Raw genomic sequence first — 6,673 nt, 5'->3', positions numbered from 1 at the left:
CGCACACTGAGCCCATCGCCCCTGCTGTCCACCTGCTGTCCACCTGTACGTTTGCTTCTTCATAAGGATGTTCCCACAGTTTTCTGTGTGTGAATCTCTCTGTCTTTCGGCTATCTATTAGGAAAAGTAGTTGCGTTAGTTTATTGTTGCTATTTAACTCTTCACACAATTATAGATAGACACTCAGGAAAATGCCAGTAGGTTTGAATAGGATGAGCATTCAAAAACATCTATGGCCTACCAAACTAATATAAACACACTTTCTAAAATTATGAATATAAACATATAGTCTTATAACATTCAAAGGTGTGTAAACATTTTTATTCTGCCATTTAACGCCATATTACATAAACCATGTCTTATTTTTTAAAATCTTATTAAGTAAATGTGAGTGAGAGATTCCACTGTAGTTGGGTCACTATTTAATCAGCCTCTATGTAAGAACACTGGCTGCTCCCAGGTTTATGCTATCACAGTCACATCATAACAAGTGATTCATACACAGATGATTGAAAAGATCTCTACCAATTTCGTTCCATTAAATTCTTGCAAGTAGACTTCCTGGGTTAAAGGATAAATATATACTAAGGGTGGGATAGGACTCTAAATAAAAAGTCAAATCCCAAAAGGAGAGTCACAGAGGAGTGACAGCTCCAGAGGCATCAGTCGAGTTAGGGTGAGTTCTAGAAGCCCTTCAGGGAGGCCTTCAGCCGTGTAAACTATTCTCTAAGGAGACCTGCCCCTGTCAGGCATGTTAATCAGTGCTGATGAAGAAGCGTCAGCTGTCAGGGGCAGCAGATGGAGAAACACACCTGGCCTCACACGGTGACTGGCTTCAAGCTCTCCCCCTTAAAATGAGCAATCGACGATGTAAAAATGTAATCATTTTCCAACTGCCTCATCCAGGCAGCCGGGCGGCCATTGACCTTTGCTCTGATTCCTAATTAAATTTTAAGGTTATACTAACTCGGAAGAGAAGCTATCAAATGGACATGAGGAATCTGTAAAACATTAGTGCTGTATAGATCCCGGAGTGGGGGTGGCAGCTGATCGCTCAGGCTCACGCACTGTCAGCAAAACAGCAAGATTTTATGCAGACACATCACAGGGAGGTCCGGAAGGGGGGACTTTTCTCTTTGAATTTCCTGTGATCATCACCTCCGTGTGATTATTCTCCTACCAGTGCACACTGATCCTTGGAATACACCTCTGATGTCAGCCAAAATGCCTGTTATTTTTCAGAGACGGCAAAGCAATTCCCTTTGTCCCACGCCATCTATTTATGTGCAATTCGTTTCCTTTTGCTTGTGTGTGAATGTTTCCTATGAACAAGACATTGCGCTGTATTGATTTGCAAAGGGAATACAGACAGAATCTCTGACCTGGCGGCAAGGCAGAGACTACTACTCACTTAGGAGGCAAAGGTTGCGCTGATGCATCCGAGCACACACGGAGCGTATTGAAATCAGCGATATGTGTGAGAGGACGTGGACGACTGTGAAGCAAGCACTACAAGTGATGCAGGGGGCTGGACTTCTGAGGACAGGATACAAATCTACTTTCATATTCTAATGCACAGATTCCTTGTCACTGTTGAGCTCTAGTGACCAGACGCCTTCACGCCCAAACCAAAGCTCGGAAAGACGAGGAAGTGCTCCTCAGATCCCCTTCCGGTGGAATAACTGCTCTTTACAAACGCTCACAGTAAATACCAGTTTCCATGGGAGTAAAATCAGTGTCTTTGTTCGAATAATAGGAGGCTGCCACATCACACGCGTCCAAGAAAGACAGATTTAAATGAGCAGACCTACTTGCAACTGGAGCTGCCTTGGGGGACACAACACTCAGTGATGTCCTCGCAGGTTTGAGGGGTATTTAGACAATTTTCCTCCTCTCTTTTTCTTCCTCGTGTGGCTGGATGCTTCCCCGTTTATTTACTACCTCTACATGGACCCGGGAAGCAGCACAAATGCAGGGCGGGCAGACATCCCACAGGTATCCGTCAGCCCTGTGACAGCCCTGATGGAGACAACGCTGAAGTATGTAACCATGTGATGTTTACAAGTGCTAATGGCCACGATACTTCCAAGCCTTTTTTGTTGTTGTTGTTGTTGTTAACCTGAAGAATGCTAATTAGATATTGCTGACATGAAATACCCATAAGCTTGAGTCCCTCTAAAATGTAAATGTCTAATCAGCCCTCATCCATAAGCTGCTTGTCTTACGTTTTCACAGGGGTCCGGACAGTCTGGGGCCCATTGCAGCTTTCGAGACGTGAATGGATGGATGGATGGCCCTGTAGCCAAACGTGGTCATGCTAAAGCTTTCACCCGGATGCTATGTAACAACTGAAGCAAATCTCCTGATGAGAAATGGGTGCAACAGCTAACGGCACTGACTGGCCCTTTAGAGCACTCAATTACTGCGATTTTGATTCTATTTATCAGGCAGTGAGTGTTAAGGAATAAATCATGTTCATCGAATAGATGCTAGCAGGATCAATAGACAGTCGGCATCCTACTCTTCCTTAATGCCTGCCGCCAGCAGCGAGCAGCTAAAGCAGACCTGTGCCCAGCAGCCGCTCCCACCAAGGAGAGGCCTTCCGTTCCGGCTGCGTCATCTATTTTACAGTATGGATCAATTTTCACTCGTCTTCCTTTCTGATGCTACCTCTGGTTGAAGAAAGGAGGCTCAGCAATTTGAGATCACCTAGGCATTTGAGACAGCTGCCACTGGGCGGGTACGAGCAGACTCTTAGCTCCTTCAAGGAAATGGTTCTTACTACTGGCCTGGAACAGTCACTGCGGCTACTCACTGAACGCCAGGGCGGGATGCGTCGTGACACCAGGGCTCACCGCCAACTCTTGGAGCCATTCGCTGCTCCGTGGTGATGGGAGGTTCATCCAAGAAGAGAAAACTCTCGTCTCAGGATAATCTTGTAAAGTCAAACCCAGAGTGTGTGCGCTTCCTGTTTTGCTATCTTAGAAAGACAAGGAATGTGTTTTCCCCCTCCCTCCCTCCAGCAATTTGATCTCTATAGCAAATCTACATGGTCACGTGGCTTAGAGTGTGGGAAAACACATGAAGATCAAACGCCACGCCCCCCCCCAAATTGGAAGGGGAGCAGGGAGAACGATTGCAAAGTAACCGCTTAAGGGAGCTTTAGCTTTCCTGGACTGAACCGCGGTCTGTTTCTGGGCTCCTTCGATGGCTTCTATGCAGTTAAGACTTATTTTCTGCCGGGCAGTGGTGGCGCAAGCCTTTAATTCCAGCACTCAGGAGGCAGAGGTAGGGGGATCGCTGTGAGTTCGAGGCCAGCCTGGTCTACAAAGGGAGTCCAGGACAGCCAAGGCTACACAGAGAAACCCTGTCTCGGAAAAAAAAAAAAAAAAGACTTATTTTCTGGTCTCCCTTGGAGCTGGGTAGGGCATCCCAACTGCTGCCTTGCTCAATTGAACGCCTTACCACTGAATCAGACAAGTAAGTGCATCTGGTTTAAAGTTTTATAACTAACCCCAATAAATAGTAATTCTAAGTAGGAGACTAGGGGTGTTGCTGCCAGTTTTTAAACTATTTTATTTGGGGTATTTGCTGCCTCTACCTCCCAGCTCTACCCCAATCCCTTCTGACAGCCCAACACTAGAAAAGAGAGAAAGTTAGTGGAGAGAGGAGGTGTAGACATTTTTACTTCTCCTGGCTATTTATGGTTAATTGAAGCATCTCTCTCTCTTTAGGTGTGTTGTTCTCCAAGTGTTCTGTCTGTCTGTCTGTCTGTCTGTCTCCTCCAAGCTGCCACCTTTTCTCTCTCAGTCCTCTCCAACCATCTTCCCCACCCCCCTCTCTCCCAGCTCTCATATTTATACCCCTTGGACTCCTCAGAATTAAGCTAACTATGGCTGGCAAAGACCACACCCCTCTCCCTGCCACACCAGGCAGGTCATTACCAGCTGGCAGAGACCACACCCCCACACAAGGCAATGATCAGCTGGGGACAAAACAAAGTCCAAACTAAAATCCCACTCTTGAGATTAAAACAAAAAACATGTTTACACAAATGAGTTTTTAAAGAAACCCAAACTTCCATTACACTAGAGGGTGATAGAGCTAGTACTAGCCTGACATGTGTGCAGCCTTGGGTGTGTAATCTCTAGCACCACAGGCAAAAAGGATGCTTGGTGTGATGTGAAAATCTATTCTAGTCACTCCCTTGCTCACCCCACCCCCATCCCTGCATGGAAGGAAACATGTATGTCCATCACAGTCTGGTTTCTATTTGCCTGTGCAGTAACTGCCCCCCTTCTCCCTCCCTCCCTCCCTCCCTCCCTCCCTCCCTCCCTCCCTCCTTTCCCCTCTCTCCTCTCTTCTCTCTCCCATATCTCCCACTATATGGGATATATTATACTTTCAATTTTTTTTTGACTGTGTAGTTCTCAAACAGATGTATATCTCTTCAGGTGACTGCACATCTGCCATTCCATTTATGAAGAATAAAGAGTTTCCTTTGATCTGGCAAATTAATATTCATCTGAGCTCAACCCTCTGTGAAGGTAGCACCAGTGTCTGTGTTACCCACCTGTGGCTGTGTCCATATAAAATCAATTTCTTTGGCGGCAAGGACTGGGTTTGTCATCCTCACTTGATGCTTAGGAGTATCTGAGCTACTGAGCTAGGGACATGTGGTTTCCTGGAGCTCACTGGTTGGCCAGCCTAGCCTTTTTGGTAAGCTCTATGCCAGTGAAAGACTCTGTCTCAAAAACAAAGTGAAGGGCTCCTGAGTGACAGCACCAAAGGTTGGCCTCTTGTAGGAACCAGGCCCGACTGGGCTGCCTGCCTGTCTTGATGTTTCATGTCCTGTTTCTAGCAGCTTCCATGTCTGTGTTTATCTTGGTTAGCTAGTCATGTTTACTGCTCTGAGAACGCGCCCCTCCATTCCTCGAGACATTTCCTCCTGTGTGCGATCACCTCTTGAGGGATTTCACCTGGGAGGAGGATTCCTGTTTGGCTGCCTATAAGAAGGCTCTTTGGAACTCTGGAGGGGAAGAATAATAAACCGCTTTCTTAAGCACGAAGGACCCGCTGTGTTATTGTGTGTGTGCGTGTGCGTGTGCATGAGTTAAATCCGTAGCTCCTCGACCTCGACTCGGCACCGCGGTGGTGCAGGCATCACAGCCTCTGAGCTCCACATACATGTGGTCATACACACACAGACCACTTAAACACTCGAGCAGACACACTTTGTTTGCCTGTGGCAATTCCATCTGTATTAGCAGCCTTTCAATGCCACGGTGGCTACTGGTCAATCTGACAAGACCTAGCATCACCTAGGAGAAGAGCCCCTGGGAACACCTGGGAGGAGCCAGCTTGATTAGCTTAATTAAGGTGGAAAGACTCCCCTAAATGTGTGTGTGGCACCATTAACTGGACCACGATTCTTGGCTGCCTAAAAAGAAGCCCAGCCGAGGGTTCTGCGTTCCTTGCTCTCCCTACCTATGAGCAAAACGTGGCCTGCTGCGTCATTTCCTTATGCCATCACTCCTCCACCATGATGGAGAATCCCTCAAATCCTTCCTCCCTTAGGTCGCGTTCTTTGTTGCGTTTTACTGTATATCACCACTGGGGTTGAGTCAATGGAACTCCATGGAGCACACATGCTGGAGCCCAGTTCTCAGGAGTCGGTTCTCTTGCCACCCTGTGAGTCCTAGGTGATCAGGCTCCGGTGACCAGAGTCAGAGGCGAGTGTCTTTACTCATTGGGCCATCTTGTCAGCCCTTGCTAGGTGTTTTGTTTTTAATTTTAATTTTTTAGATTTATTTCACTTTTATGTTTTGCTTGTATGTATGGCTCTGTACCTTGCACATACCTGGTGCCTGTAGAAGTCAGAAGAGGGCATTGAATCCCTGGATCCAGAGGTATGGAGATTGTGAACCGCCATATGGATGCTAGGAATTGAGCCTAAGTCCTCTTCAAGAACAACAGGCGCTCTTAATGGCTGAGCCACCTCTCCAACCCATTGCTAGGTATCTTTTATGGTAGGAAACGGGAAAGTAGCAAAGACAACTGCTATGACAGAGTTGCTGAAATAAACAATTTAAAGGAAGAGATTCTTTGGGCTCATGGTTTGAAGAGTTTCAGTCCACGGTCACTTGGCCTCAGGTACAGTGACTAGCCATGGCAGGGAAGAGATGCTGGGCTAGAACCACTCAGCCCATCACCTCAGGAGGCAGAAACAAGAGGGAGAAAGAGCAGGGAGCACGGTATAATGACCAGCACCATCCAACCCTAGTGACCTATGTCCTCCAGCTACACACCACTCCCAGCCGTGCCACCAAATTATGAGCATGTGACTATGAACATGTGATTCGTCCATTGATGAAGGCATGACCCTCATGATCCAGTCACTTCTCTGAGCCCCCTCCCCCATTCTGGACATTGTTGCATTGGGAACCCACCTGTCAATGCCTAACCCCCCCACCCCCCACCCCAGGGAAAACTTCACATTCAAACCATCACACAATCCTGTAGTGAGGCAAAAGGTCAAGTAGATTCGTATCAAATGTCTGACTGGTACGGCAGATTTATAAAGAAATTGCTGTCATTTCTGTCAACTAGATATATTTTCTGTATCTGGGCTTATTCTATGCAAACCTAAGCATATTCCTGGTCATTTCAATTC

This window comes from Acomys minous (assembly GCF_964271855.1).
Source record: "Acomys minous genome assembly, chromosome: 15".
Taxonomy (NCBI): Eukaryota; Metazoa; Chordata; class Mammalia; order Rodentia; family Muridae; genus Acomys; species Acomys minous.
This window is presented reverse-complemented; position numbering follows the sequence as displayed.